Source organism: Rhinolophus hipposideros (genome assembly GCF_964194185.1).
Source record: "Rhinolophus hipposideros genome assembly, chromosome: 16".
In the NCBI taxonomy this organism is placed as follows: domain Eukaryota; kingdom Metazoa; phylum Chordata; class Mammalia; order Chiroptera; family Rhinolophidae; genus Rhinolophus; species Rhinolophus hipposideros.
Genome location: NC_138062.1, coordinates 4,901,457 through 4,917,493, shown reverse-complemented (window position 1 = coordinate 4,917,493; position 16,037 = coordinate 4,901,457). Strand labels below are relative to the sequence as shown.

Sequence of the window (16,037 nt, the reverse complement as noted above, 5' to 3'; positions counted from 1 at the left end):
AAACCTTTACGTGAAATCAACAGATAAAGGCTCGCTCGTTAAAAGAACACAATTTGAGCAAGCACACAAGAAAAGGCCAGGAATTAATGAAGGCCCTCATGTAAGAAGTGGACATTCTGGTGCAAAGGAAGTCAGAGCAAGGAGGGCCGCAGAGAACCAGACAGCAGTAGCCACACGCTTAGCGCCACTGCGCAAGTGCCACGCCACCAGCTCCATCGCAGAGAGGACTGCAGGCTGATAAAAGCAGCTACTGTGTAATCTTCATGGAGCAAATGACAGAATTAAACCCAACTGGTTGTTTCCTCTTCCTTTCCCTTCCTGAAGCGTTCAGTCTCAAAGCCAGTGAAGCAGTAAGGCCGCCATCTGCATATGGGGAAAGGAGGGACAGCAGTGCCGTGGCCCAGAGTGGATGTCAGAGCCCCAGGAGGGTAAATTAACTATCCAATTGTGCCAAGAAGAGGCGAGTAGAAGAGCAGCCGCATTTCAGGGTGTTAAAGCCACTGCAGCATGAGGCCACACCTGCAAGAAGACGTGAGGCACTTCCTCACAGGAGAAGGAAGAGGGCATCCATGGTGGGGGACCGGCAGGAGAAGCAGTCCAGCTCAGGTGCTGGGGCTGAACAGTGATAAGCGCACCTGCACAGGGAAGTGGCCTGCTGCAGGGTGTCAGCCCAGGAGGACGACCTCCGACCCCCGAGAGATAAGGAGGGCGACCGTACAGGGGGCCATCTGATATAGGGTGCTGATGCGGGAGAAGGAGGGTGAACACCTGGGAGAGAGTCCAGGCCAGGTATGGGGGCGGGGATTAATCAAGGAGGTAAATGTATTAGATAATGGGAACCTAGTTTCTAACTGTGGAGGATATATAAAGGAAGAAAATGAGAATTAACCCTGAGGTGTTAGATAAGAGCTGGAGGTATAGTTTTCAATATAAATGTATATAGAAATAATATAACTGTAAATGTATGTTATGTGTGTAGGGACTGAATCCCAGAGAGCAGTTTCCAGGCTCTCGACCTCACCTGGAAAGGTGCTGGCTCGGGTAGTAAATGGCCATCAGCTGTGATCAGATGGCCGTTAGCTGTAACCAGTTAGCCATTAGTCACTAATATAACTGTCGTGGATACGCTAGCAAGCATGGATTGCGGCTACCAAGTGTGGTTACCAAGCACAGATTGCGGATGGTGCAGATCCTACTTCCTCTGTCTCGCCCGGCCTCCAGTGAGAACATAGTGGTATGAACCCCCTATCCATGGCTCCATTGTTGTTCCTTTTTGGCCTCGCCATATCCTGTGTTCACCTGCCAGGAGCGGGAGCTGAGTCCCTGCATTACAATGTGTATACATATATTCATTCACAGGTCCTGCGAGCAAAATACCCCAATAAACATGAGCAGAGAACTTGGCTTCTAAAAACCATTTTCTACTAAGAGGAAAAGGGCTCCTTGAAGAAATGACTGATTCCACAACTAGGGCAAGGAAAGTCGAGGTTGAGCCCTGTTTCCAGTAAGGAAAGTGGTGCTCGAAGAATGATGGGAACATGTCAAAAGGACACAGAAACCAGCATGAAGAGGCTCCCACTGGCAAAATCTGGGACAAGTTAAGCATCAAAATAAAAAATAATAATAGATTACAACCCATTTAATAAAAAAGGAATCTTTGAGTCCATATGAATAGAAATAATTAAATTTTAACAAGCAATAGGATATTCATATCATCTCAAATAACTCCCCCCCAAAATTATTAATAATCAAGGGGGAAAGGGGAACTGTGGGAAAGCCAGCACTTAAAATGAAGTGATTGTGAACCACATCAGTATTAGGATCTAAGTCAAAATGGTGCGCTCCTTAGAGAAGAACACAGCCTCACTTCTAAGGTATGCCTGACAAAGACGCATAACCCCCATCTCCCGTCTCCCCTCTCTCCTGACCCATTACTACCAAAAGGGATTGTTATATTCATGTTTGTATCCACAACGCCAGAGACAGCACCTGGAACACAGCCACTGTTTTCAAATATCGTTTTCAGTAGTATTGTTATCTATTACATAAGAAAACAACACTAATCTACGTGTTTGAAGACATGCTCTCAGTATTTTCATGATTCATCTATATTCTCTTCATTCTTTCTGAAATCCATGGTATTCATTTCAAAACTGCTGTTCACATTAGAAAAAAAATGTGGTAATTATTATTTTAGTGACATACAAAAGAAAAGCATGAAAATGTGAAAGTTTAATCAAACAGCATAAACCAGAAATTTATCACAGTTCCTAATTTAACACCACCACTGCTACCACCATTTGAAGAAATATCTTTCCAAGAAAGATTACTTTCCAAGATGAATTACCTGTCAAATCTTTTCAAATACTACATTCAAGTGATTTCATTTCTCTCCCACTGGCATAAAAGAAATAAAGTCATCTTATATCTAATACCTGCATCAGGAGACTTTTAGAGACAGACTTTCAAGTCTTTATTTTAATCCTCCAAAAATGGAGATCATCCTACAAATCAATACAAAAAATATAAATAACTTGATAGAAAAATGAGTGAAATATATAAATAGGCAATTCAGAGAAAGACAGTATCACTAGCAATTAGGGACAATCACCACTTATCACTCACTAGTCATCTAAGTGACAATTAGAAAGACTGCAAACTATTAGGTTGGTGTAAAAGTAATTGCGATTTTCGCAATTATTTTTAACTCTTTAAACTGCAATTACTTTTGCACCAACCTAATATATTGGCAAAAGTATGGGAACACGGCATGACTCATACACTGCTGAAGGGCGTAAATCTCTTTGAGAAGAACGATTTATCAGATACTGTGAAAATGTATATGCGTTGACTTGGACATCAGGTCTAGACTCTTTCTCAGAAATACTCGAGCATAAAGATTTTTTTTTTAAGGAAAGTCACTGTATCATTATATATCATACTGAAAAACTGGAAAAAATGTCAAGTATTCGAAAAAAGTTGAATTATAGTATACTCTTACTATGAAATAATATGCAGCCTTCCTAAAAAAAGCAGAGCTCTATAAAGGCTGACGCAGAAATGTCCAGGTTATATGTGATGTTAGCAGGATAAAGCAGGTTGAGAAGCAAGACGTGTAGCATTCTCACGTTAAAACAGAGTCTCCATTATTGCATATACACACCACCTATGCCTACAGGAGCACATATGTGGTGTGTGTACATGTATACTTTTTTTAATCTGCCAAAACATTAGCAAAGCCATGAGTGGTTACCTCCAGAGACAGCAGTGGGAGGAGACATGGGGAAAGAAGAAGAAATCGCAGGACTTTCACTTACACTGCTCTTGATACTTAGGTATTATTTAAATGTTTTACAATTGGCATATAATACTTCCATAATTTAAAAAGAAAAAAGGGAGAGTGGTGGCTGGCAGACAGGACATGACATGTGGGAAGCAGGCTGGCTTTGACAAAGGGAACACTTCCTTTATCTGAACAGGAAGAACAGAGAAAAGGATGGACCCAGATTCAAGAAGATTCGGGAATGGAAAGATGAGAGAATCTGACGGCTTTTCTCATGTTCTCTATGTTTGTAAATTACAAGTTAAGTTTATATCTATTAAAACCTCTTCTATTTCATTCTCCTTTTTTGTTGGTTCCCATTACAGGTCCTTTACTCCTCTTTTCTTTTTTCACTTTTTAATTTGTGTTTATAACAGCGGGCAGAAGGACGGCCCTAGCTGAGGGTGGTAGTTGAAAGGAAATATGGATGAGAGGGCCTTCATGCCTGAGAAGGGGAATAGAAGGAAGTAGATGGTCTGCACACCTGCCCACAGGTCCCCAAGGAAACCTCACTGCACTGCTCATCCCCTCCCAGGCTGCCACTGCTCCTTCAAAAGGAGCACATCAACCCATAATGTGACACAGCGTTTCAGAAATAAGGTTTTCCTAGAACAGGCTTAAACTTGACTGTGTCTATATAATATTACCTATGACTGGAGAAGACCGCGCTGTGACGAGCCACAGCTTCCCCTGCCATGGTCATGGGAAAGTAGCTACTTGAGCTTGATTATTTGAGCACATAGTAAGACAGTGCATGACAACATAGAGGTACTTTTGTGTTTATTCATCCAATATATATTTATGAAGATTAAGCATCCAACTGCACAGCTGAGGAATTCTGAGTATTAGGTGTAAGACTTGGGACATTTACAACAATCTTTGCAGGATGCCTGACAATGCAGAAAACGCTACACAGAGGCCGTCTGAATGACGGCCTGTATCTCGGCAGTCATCACGTCACAATGTGATTCTCCGTCTACAAGTCTGTCTCTTTAAGGACGGTTTGTCCTCATCATCGGAGTGTGCAATAGCCAACAAAGTTCGCGGTATACAGTAGGCTCTCGATAAACACTGGTTTCATAATGAATGAAATAAACGCATCATAAAAAGTACATAACTATGAGCTATTGTCAAAGAGAAGCAAGTATTTCTAATGCATTTAGGGCCAAAGAGACTCCTAAGTGATCTTTTCACCCTGCAGAAAATTTGTTTTCATTTGCTTGTGTTTAAGAAGTAAAGAGGATATTCAACAATTTAATAACCCAATTTCAAATATAACAAAAACAAGAGAAAAAGAATTATTCTCAAACTCCTCATGCAACAGTGAAGTCACAATTCTTGCATGAATGGCGTTCACATATCTTTAGAGCATTATATTAAACTTCTCCGCATTTAACCAGTTTCTTTTCATAAGGAAAATTACATGGGTTTTAAAAGTTGGAAAATAAATCAACTTTAAAGATCTCCTTTAAACTCCATCAACATTCATAGCCTCTTCATCATCATATAAGGTTAAAGACTATTAGGACACAGCAGCATTCTGTTTGCCAGAAACTCTGTGAAGCAAGCACTTGGTACAGTTTCTACACTGCACACCCAGAGGCCAAAGTTTACTGATGCACAAAATGTTACAGAACATACACAGCTGAGTACGTGAAAAGTTTGCGGCTACTGTTTGGTTTCTTTTATAAAGTTCCCAATTTCAAAGTCAAATTTGTGTCCTCCTTAACAATGAAGACGCCAGGTGATGGACCCAAATAGCTCAGTAAATACCAACGCCAAGGGCCTGCCTGAATAGACTGTTTATCTTTCCTACGGCATAACGACATCCCAAAACAAAAGTGAAACACAAAGTAGATCACAACAACCTTTTTATCCAATGTGATGTTTGAAGAACATGTAATTCATTTGAACAGTTTCTGCAATGGCTCTCGTCTGAGCATCGAGCAAAGGGAGACGGCCGATCATATTATTCCTTAATATGATTCCTTAATATGATTCCTTAATATGATACAGTGCGTGATTCCTTAATACGATCAGCCATACAGTGCGTGACTGACACTCCTGCCATCTCAACGATGCTACATAAGGAAAGTGCACAAAGTAGGAAGCACGTACCCACTGCAACCAACATCTCACATAAAGGAAATACATGAGCTTTTACATGGAACATGGTACTGGAATGTGTGTAATGGTTGCCATTACCCACTGAGTGCAGTGATTTGAAAAATCTCCGCCTAAAAGAATGTACCCATTAGGATACAAGGCCTAAAATTCTACCATCCATTCCTTTAAATAGAGTACTAACCAATATTCTCTCTTAAAATGCAAAGACAGCTTTGGAGTATGTCAACAATAGCTACCACTAATTATTACCATGTGTTATTAGTGTAAATTAATTCATTAGATGACTTTTTTCATTAACAAGCAAGATGCAGAAATACCATAAAGTAAAAAAAAAAAAAAAAAAAAAAAAGAAATACCATAAAGTCCCAAGATTACTGAAGATTGGAAGGAAAAACCTTAAAAAGGAGAGTGTAGGCATCAAAAGCAAACTTAGTTTCCTTAACAATTTTAGTCAGGGTCAGCAGGTTTGTGTGCATAAAGAAAAATTATATAATGTTCTATTTTGTCCATTTAAACAACCAAAATAGACAATTATCCTCTCGGGTCAGAAAAATTAGGTATAATCCTCTCTATGTACAAAGAGTCACTTCAGGTCCTTTTCAGTCCCAGAATTCTATATGCAACAAAAATAATTTCATTATTAATTAATTCTAAAGCCCTACAGAATTAAGTGGTAAAATAACACTCGATCAGACATAACGGAAATCATCTGGTCTCCTGAAAATACAGTAGGCGTTAAAGCCACATTTCAAATGGAAAGCTCATTTTACCCCCTGTCCCTTCCTTGGCTGTGAGATAGCTCCAGGAAGTTACTCAGTCTCTTTGAGCCCGTTGCCAAGTTGTACATGGCCATCTCTTACTTGAAGACACACTACAGGCGTTAAAACAAAAAGTGAACATAAACGTCATAGAGCTCAGAGCTTGACAAGAAACATATTCTAACAGTGGAAGCTAAGTTATTAGTACTAAGGTTCTTTTTAAAACTCAGTTCTACAAAAAAAGGTGAAAGCTGAAAAACTATAAAATGCATGGCAGTAAACAGTGACTTAAGGGTATCTCATTCGTGACAGTATGTAAAAGAAAAAATATATTAACTAAATAACATAAGTTTATAATGAAAAGAAAGTAGTTAGCATAACTTACAAAGTTCATATGAATATAACACAGTTCTACAAATACTAGTGAGCAAGCTTCTCAGAAGCAGATCAAACACCAAAGTACACTAGTAGACAGGCAACCACTGCTGAAGGGCATCAGACACGGACTGATGGATGATTCAGTCACTGTCAGCAAACTAGACAAACGTCAAGTGCTTTTTAGTATTGTAATCTATGCCACAAAAATGCTTCTTCATGTTATACAGGGAAGAATTTTAATATCTAAGAAGTCAGATCATCCAATAAAAATGGTGCCCTTTAGCAAATCTCCTCACTTCTACAGCCAGAAATTTAGGCTACTTCACCTAAATACTTATTTGAAAGAAAGAAAAAAAGTCTTAAAAAGATACAGAAAACTATCTACTAATAGGGTAAAAAGAACTGACTTCAACCTCTGCAAATCTAGAAGAACACATGATATTTAAATATTAGCTACCTTTAATAATCCACCAGAACTAATTACTACTGTCAGCATATTCCTTAATATGACCAGCCATACAGAAAGCAACAGAAATTGCCACCAGTAAAAGCTTTAATCCTCCCACCCCTACATCCCATACATTGATGCATTGTGGGATTCTGTTTTTGCTTTCTGTACTGGCTCGTGAACACACTCTGCAAGTTTGTTTTAAGTCTTTTAATCAAGAGTTCAATATATCACTTCCGTTTTGATTAGATATATACCAGAAAGCACAACACTAAAAAGCAACAGCGAAGTAAAATTCTAAAGAAGGTTTCTTGCAATAAAACTGTTTCCATTTTTGTATCTGGCCCTTAAGCTCCTCTCTTACCTTCTACCTTAAGTCACATCAGGCAGAAAACCGTCCCTCATAGATATTCTAATTACCTACCAACAAAATAGGGTCTTTGGACATGAGGGAGCGAGAGGAAGAAACTGGCCACATGTCTATACCAATACCCTCACTACATCAATTTCAAAGACAATTATTTTTTATAAGCATGATCCTATGCAGACAACCAAACAAATTCATTTAACAGCCAATTCCTGTGAGCTGAGGATATTGCTACAATCGAAACTAAACTTTCATGTACGTATAACCAGAAGAAAGGCTACTTTAGGGAGTCTTATGGGGATATAACCTATACATACTACTGGTGACATCTGACAGTTTTTTAAATGGTTATGGAGCCAGGTAGAAACATACTTTATATATGCATAAAAAGTGACAAAGCACAGTAAGGTCAGTAACTTAAAGTTTAGACTCTATATATTTTGGTCAATGTTATCTTACTCTGAAATGTTCATTCCATGGCATTAGCTCACCATTAAAATAAAATATAACTACCATAACAATGGCTAACATTTATTCACTGCTTGCTATGTGCCAGGCACTGTTCTCAATACTTTATGTGTATTTACTCATCCAATCATCACAAATAACTATCCATTTACAATTGCCCCTTTTACCAGTGAGGAAACTGTGGCAGAAGCTAAGCACAAACACAGCTAAGACATGACCCACCTGGGATCTCAACCTAAACTGTCTCTCTTTAGAGTCTGTGTTATACTGCCTCTCATCCTTTATGTCCGAGAGTCAGTAATTATCTTAGTCCTGTTTCTTTTCTGTGAAAAATGAGTTCCTTCCTCCCAGCTCTAAATTCTAGTGTAGAAGCTAACATGAATGTTACCAAAATTCATATTTGGAATAAGAAATGTACATTTTGCCCACTATGGCATTTTACCTCCTAAAAGGATTCTCCATTAAATCAAAAGTCAGCAGTCACTTTTTCTTTTAATAACCACAGCAGTAACACATCCAGTTATGGAGTCTGATTAGCAGTAAAGAAGACCACATCGCAAAGTGACCCAAATCTGACTGAACCATGCCCCCAGACTTCTGCACCTTCCTCTCACCTGGTCATAAAGGCCATGTCTACATGTTTCTAAAGAGCTTATTTGCCCCTATAGAAAGCGTGTGGTAGTCCTAAAATATGTTCAAAAATTCTTTGATCTTCCTCCCTTCAAGAGGTGGAGCTTAATCAATTCCCCTCCCAGTTGTGGGCTGCCCTAAATGGTATAGTTCGAAAGGAATGTGGCAGAAGCAGTGATGTGTGACTAGGTCACACATGGCATCCCAGCTTCCTCCTTGCTCTCTTGGATCATCTGTTCCAGGAGAAGCCAGCTGCCTCGTTAGGACACTTACAAAACCCCACAGAGGTCCGGCCAAGAGCCATGTGAGTGAGCCACCATGGAAGCAAGTCTTCAGCCCCAATTGAGTCCCCAGATGATTGACGTCCCAGCCAAGTTCTTGGCTGCAACGTCTTGAGAGACCCTAAGTCAGAAGCAACCTGCTTAGTCACTCCCAAATTCCCAACCCACAGAAACTCTACGAAAATGAATGTTTTAAGCCACTGAGTTTCAGAATAATTTGTTATTCAGCAATAGATGAAAAAGGTAATTTTGCAAGATAGCTGCAAAGTATCTCTACCCTGATGGTTCACACCTGCCATCTTAAGCTAAACTACCCTCACTCTCCTCGCCTTCTCCTTACAAAAAACCAGGAGTCAGCAGGCCCACACCAGAAAGGCTACTAACCCCATGAGTGAGCCATTTCCTCTTTCTACCATAAGCGGGTGTCTCTTGCATGGACTTTGTGAAGCAACCTCTACCCTGCCTCCTACCAATTTATCTGGATCCATAATCATTTCCATCTCTTTACCTCCTGTCTCGGTAGACGTCTAGCTAATGTACCCTTGACCTGCATCCTTTTATTCCATCCCTTCCAGCTTGGTCAGTGACCGTGGTTTACCTATTATTCTCCCTTATTCTTCTGTCTTCATAGAAGAGAGAATGGCAGGTCACATTATACAACACCTCCACCTCAACCCCATTTCTTGACCATTTCAGTAGATTAAGACACAATTGAAGAAGAAAATCATAAGATTTCCTTACCTGAGCTTTAAATGGAAATTAGATTTTCTTAACTTAGCCAAAATATTTACCCAAATTGCTTTTTCCAGAGTCTTCAATCTTTTTTCTTCGCCTTATCTTCAGAAGGCCCATCTGCAGTGTTTCATCTTATCGAACCTGAAAAAACAGCATTTCAACCAATTATACAAGATATTCTGGCTTTCTCAGCAGTTTCACCATTTCAGATTAACTGATCTGATTACACCTGCATGCTTGCACACACAAAGCCTTTAATGTTAGTCCAACACCACATTTCGTCTTTAAAGTTTCCAAAGAAGAAATACTCCTAAATCTAGAATAAGACCATAATTTTAAAACTACAGCCTTCCAAATGTTTCAAAACGACTGTATTGGGAAAAACCAATGTTTTTCAAAACCAATGTTTTGGGAAAAGCATGGTTCTAGAGGTCAAATCCTGCCTTTAAAACATATTCGGTGTGGGCTTGAAAACGCTGTTCTGTCAAAATGCTGGGTCTCTGCTGGCAAGAACAGTGCCTCATTCCTCCTACTCCCAGCCCCTGGCACATTTTTACCAAATGAAAATGACCTTGCAAACTCTTAAGATGCTGGGGAGATGGTAAAGCACAGTGACTATGAGGGGCTGTCAAGGGAACCCAGATCACCCGGTTTTCGTCACAGGTCCGACTTTGGACAAGTGGTTTTCAGGGCGGTGCCGTGAGCTTTAGTTCTCTCATCCACAGCATGAGAATAATAGACCTTACAGGACAGGACGGCTACGACGATTAAACGAGATGATGTATGCACAGATGTGCCACCCAGTAAGTACAACTATTGTGGTCAATGCGTTTGTTTTTATACTCCACGCGTCTACACGTGTCACGTTAACTCAGAATCAATCCGCTCCATCGCCACGCAGAGGTAAAGCGGCAACATGAGACCAGCTGAAACGTACACGCTTGGACGGTTTCAAAACCACGATTTCCTTACAGAGGAAATTTACAAGAACGCACTCCCTTTAACCAACGTCCCTAACTTTCCCCTGTCACTCCGAGGGCCCCCGCGGTGGGGGTGCGGTGGAGACCACTCCTACTCCGCAAACGAGAAAGCAACGTCCTCCACCTTCCTTTGCCCAAGAGCCGCCGTTTCCGCCGAAATGTGCTTGTCCAGAGCGCGGGCTCAGCGAGCGTCGATTCAGCCCACGGAGCACACCCCGGCCGGGGAGCAAGGCGGGCGGCCCGCGCCCGGGGCCGAGCGAGGCTGCGGCCGGAGCTCGCAGGGCCCGCTCCTTCCCGCGCGGCGCTCACTCCGCAGGCGGGCGCCGCCCACCCGCCTCCCCGCCGGCCGCAGCGGCCGCTCCGGACCCGCGTGCCCGGCCGTCGGACGACCGTCACGGCCCCTCCCGGCCTTCCCCTGGAGCCCGCTCTGCAGGGAAGGGGCGCCGAAGACGAAGGCACGCAGCGGCGGCGGCGGCGGCGAGGCCGAAGCTCCCCGACTCCCACCCGGCCGAGGTCCAGAGACGCCGCAAAGGCGCTGCCCACCCAGCGTTCTGACCCGGTGCCGTCCCCTCACCTGGTGATCGCCGGGGCGGACTGGAACCGTCTGGCCTCCCATGGGAGGACGCCACGGGCCTTGGGCAGCGACAGCAGCGCCGATCGGACGCGTCCCGCGGAGCTCTGCCGGCGCCCACACCCTCTAGCACCGCCAGCCGGGCCCGCCGCCGGAGGTCCAGCCCCGCCGCCCAAGGTCCCGGCCCGGCTCCGGCCACTGACATAGAAGGGGGCGGAGGAGGACGGGAGGGGTCCGAGCTAGGGGCCGGGCAGCACTGCGGCTGCGTCAACTGGCAGCGTCCTACGTCACGACGCCGGTGCTCGAGGCACGTCACCCGGGCCCCGCCCCGGACTCGGCGGCGCCCCGCCCCTTCGCCCTCTTCCCGGTCTCGGGCCAGAGCCTGGGTGCTGTTATAGGAAAAGGGGGAGAAATTTCAGGCTCCTCAAATCGAAACCTAAACTGAAACTAAATGGCCCTGGAATTAAGGGAAAGAGCGAAGAGCGGGGAGGGGAGAAGGGAAGGGGCTGGTGACATTCCCTGTGGTGCTCACCTAAGCGCTGAGCGGACTGGTGGAATCTTCCAGTTTCTGACTTCTTCCCATCCCGGTGACCAGGAGCCACCTGGCAACGGCAGATCGTGCAGCAGACAGTGTCATCGAGATGAATTGTGCATTTTAAAAGCCTTTCTATCCTAACGGTGTTTGAGGTTGTGAAGATCATGAGAAGCTCCTTCCATCGGACTCGGACTTTCCTGGCCAGGCTGCCCCTCCACCTGCCAGTCTCCCACCCACTTGCACTTCTCTCCAGCGGCCGCGGAGATCAGGGTGCAGAAGTCACTGTCTCCATCCAGAGGCCTCACTAAGAATTGCTCTAACGATGAAAGCCCTCCAATGATATTTTTTCTTTTCTTTTTGCTTTGAAATAATTACAGATTCACAGGAAATTGCAAATAAATAAATAAACTAATTAAATAAATAAATAAATAAATAAATACGGAATGGTCTTGTGTGCTCTTCACCCAATTTCCCCCATCGTTATATCTGACATAATTATTATACAACATGAAAACCTGGAATTTGACATCGGTATAAGGTGTGTATAAAGCTTTATGTCATTTTATGACATGTAAATTCATGTAACTATCACTGCAAACAAGATACAGAATTATTCTACCACCACAGTATTAGAAAGGGTTTAGGGGAACGTACACCCTCTTACTTTCTTGGGGAGCATGTAAATTGAGTTAGCCTCAACAGAGAGCAGTACACCAATATCTTTTTAAAACTTTTAAGTGCACTACCTTTTGACCCAGTATTTCCACTTCTAGAATGAATCATACAGATGTCTTCACACATGACCAAAATGTACCAACTATGCATTGCTACATTGTTCGTAAAAGTAAAACACTGTTAACCTACAAATGTTCAATCCTAAAAATCTAGTTTAAAAATTATGGAACATCTGTAGAGCAGTGGAAAATGTGATAGCTATCAATGCCCTGATATGAGATGATCTTCAGTGTATATTATAGAAAAGGTGAAGGGCAAAAAATGTATGTGTCTGTATAAAAATATTAAGTAAATAGGCCAAAACCAATAACTTGACCTGAAAAACATACTGGTCAAAAGACCAAATTGGACAGAAGTTAAAATTTCCAGTCAACGGCACATAGAGTAAAATAATGTGAGTGTGTGTGTGTGTGTGTGTGTGTGTGTGTGTGTACACACTTTTAGGCGTAGGTTATACATGGGAAAATGCTGGAGGAACTTGTACATTTTCATGGGAAAGAGGAACTAACTGGGTGTCCTGGTCCAGGATGAGTTTGGAGAAAGATTCACTGTATATCATTTTTTATAACATCTGAGTTTTGTAATATGTGCATGTGTTACCAATTCTAAAGTAAAATAAAATATTTCAATGAGATATAACTCTTTTTCTTTGCTCTCCCATCAATTTATGCTTCCTCCAAGATGAGTTTATACTTGTATTAGTTTGCTAAGGCTGCCATAACAAAATCAGAGTTGGTGTTTTAACCAACGAATTTATTTTCTGACTGTTCTGCAGATGTCTGCATGTTCATTTTTTTCTGAGAGTCTCTCCTTGCCGTGCAGATGGCTGCCTTCTCATGTGTCATCACATGGTCCTTTCTCTGTGCAAGCATGATCTTGTCCTTCCATGAATCCCAATCTCTTTTTCTTACAAAGATACCAGTCAGATAGGATTAGAGCTCATCCTAACACCCTAATTTTAACTTAATTGCCTCTTTAAAAGCCCTGTCTCCAAATACAGTGACATTCTGAGTACTGGGATTAAGTCTTCAACATATAAATTTTGAGAGGACACAGTTCAGCTCATAACACTTGACATAACACTTTTCCTAGAAGTAATCTCATTTTTACTCTTCTACAATTCTTTAAATATACACTCCACATACTTTAGTTTAGAACTCTTTATCTTATTTTATTTGTAATCTTGCCATTCATCTTATCAATCTTTTTTTAAAAGTATAAAGTTTAAAAATTTTTTGTAAGTTCCCGTCTCACCTTGTGTGTGTTCCAGAAAAGGCTGGAGGTTGGGGGTTTTTCCCTCATCCCTTTGTAATGGTCACACCTGCTTTGCATGCATCTTAGCCTAAGTGACAGCATCTTAATTCTCTAAGAAATTCTTTCTATTTCCTTTATTGCTACAGTATTTCTGCAATTCATTAATCATGTACCTTAGTACCTCAGTTCCTCCGGTCACAATGTGAAAAATTATTTCGAAAAATTATTTCTTCTTTCATTTGATTTTTCATGCCTCGATTTTCCTTCTTCACTTCAGTCAAGAAATATTTAACATCTGGTATGCCAGACACTGGACTAGGCCCTAGCTATACAGAAATGACCAAGGTGGACATGGTCCCTGCCTGTGAGGAGCTTATAGTCAGTGGTGAATCTAGAGAATAAACCAGAAGTTAAATTCTAATCTATCACTGCAGTCTAATGATTCCTGTTTATAATAGTTTTCTTTCCCCAACTCCCATTAGGTTCAAGTTCTTTTGACCATATGTGCTCTCTAACCATATTAGCTCTCTAACCTAAGTTGGCTAAGTGACGGTGACGTGCTGGCCCTTATAAGCTCTAAACTCTAGAAGTAGAGGCATCAGGCCAAGCTCAAGGCTCCAAGCTGTCCCTATCTCAGAACCTGGCTGGGTTATGTCTCTCAGCAAAGCCACTCACCGTGTTGGCTTCAATCTCATGTTTCTCATGGTAGCAAAACAGTGGCAGAGCTTCAGGTCCTACATCCTCCCCAGTAGATCAAGCAAGAGTCTTTTCTCCAGAAATCTCAGTCAAAGTCTCCTTCAGTCTCACAGACTGTTCTTGGGTTTTCACACTTATCCCTTAGGGCAGTGGGGACTGCAGTCGTGTTGACTCGTGTAGGCTGTGGTCTCCACGCCCAGAATCAGAGCTACTACCAACCTCACACCACCATTACTTCATCAATAAAGACACACCACAATGTTTCCCAATTTTTCTGTTTCTAAATTCCTCTCTGCTCTAGTAGATTGTGAATTATCTGAGGAAGGAACTGTCTTACAGGGCTTTCTACTCAGGCCTAGCATTGTGACTGGCATAAGGTAAATATTCAATAAATGGTTATTAAATAAGTGAAGGAAGAAACAGTTCATTTCAGATAACAGGAAATCTATATAAAAACAAAAATGTGAAAGAGTGTTTAAAAATCAACATGTCACACCATTTATTTATTTATTTATTTATTTATTTATTTATTTATCTATTTTTATTAGTTTCAGGTGCACAAGACAAAGTAATCCTTAGACATTTATCATTTCTATCCCTCACACTGTCAACCCCCTCCCTCCATCCACTATCCCTATGACATCGCACCAAGCCATTACATTTCCACTGTCTCTATTCCTAATGCTGTACTCAGCTTCTTGTAAGTATATACATACATATATATACATATACATATAAAATTATAGTTGGCATTCATTATTGTTCAGCTTCAGGTGTACAGTGCAGTGATCAGGCATCTACATCTTCCCTGAGGTGGTCTCCCAAATGAGACACGTGTCCATCAGGTACCCTACAAAATCTTTACAACATTATTGATTACGTTCCTCAAATTAATTTTCAAAACCCCATGGCCATTTTGTGGTTACCAACTGTTTTCTAATCCCCTCATCTTCCCTCTTATCGCCACCCCCCCCACCCATCTAGCAACACTCAGTTTTTCCTCTATGTCTCCAAAACTGTTTCTGATTAGTTCATTCACTTATTCTCTTCTTTCGATTCCGCATATAAGTGAGATCATATGGTATTTGTCTTTCTCTGTCTGACTTATTTCACTTAACATAATGTTCTCTAGGTCCATCCATGTTGTTGCAAATGGTAAGAATTCTTTCTTCTTTACGGCTGCGTAATACTCCATTGTATAAATGTACCACAGTTTCTTAATCCAGTCGTCTACAAATGGGCATTTCGGTTGTTTCCATGTCTTGGCTATTGTGTATAGTGCTGCAATAAGCATAGGAGTGCATAAAGATTTTTGAATTGGAGTTTTGGATTTCTCCGGATAGATACCTACGAGTAGAATTACTGGATCATAAGGTAGTTCCATTTTCAGGTTTTTGAGATACCTCCATGCTGTTTTCCATAGTGGCTGCACCAATCTGCAATCCCACCAACAGTGCACAAGGGTTCCCTTTTCTCCACATCCTCGCCAGCACTTGTTGTTTGTTGATTTATTGATGATAGCCATTTTGACTGGGGTGAGGTGGTATCTCATTGTGGTTTTTATTTGCATTTCTCTGATGGTTAGTGAGGTTGAGCATTTCTTCCTATGTCTGTTTGCTATCTGTGTGTCCTTTTCACACCCTTCATTTGAATGTGAAATACTGCACACTTTACTTGAATTTCGATTTACATTAGAGCAATAATTTAAAAATAAATTTACCAGTATCTGATGCTTTTGGTTATTGACTATAC

At 41.6% G+C, this 16,037-nt stretch overlaps 1 protein-coding gene across 3 annotated transcripts in view; it reads right to left on the bottom strand.

Annotated features, from left to right (window-relative positions):
* Nucleotides 1-11,365, bottom strand: part of BLTP1 (bridge-like lipid transfer protein family member 1) — a 162,809-nt gene extending 151,444 nt beyond the window's left edge. For all 3 annotated transcript variants that reach the window (XM_081077429.1, XM_081077430.1, XM_081077431.1), the window contains exons 1-2: nt 11,069-11,365; nt 9,571-9,655 (exon numbers count right to left, since the gene is read on the bottom strand). The gene's annotated coding sequence lies outside the window, so the exon portion shown is untranslated. The remainder of the gene's footprint in view (nt 1-9,570; nt 9,656-11,068) is intronic.
* Between the last annotated feature and the right edge of the window lie 4,672 nt (nt 11,366-16,037).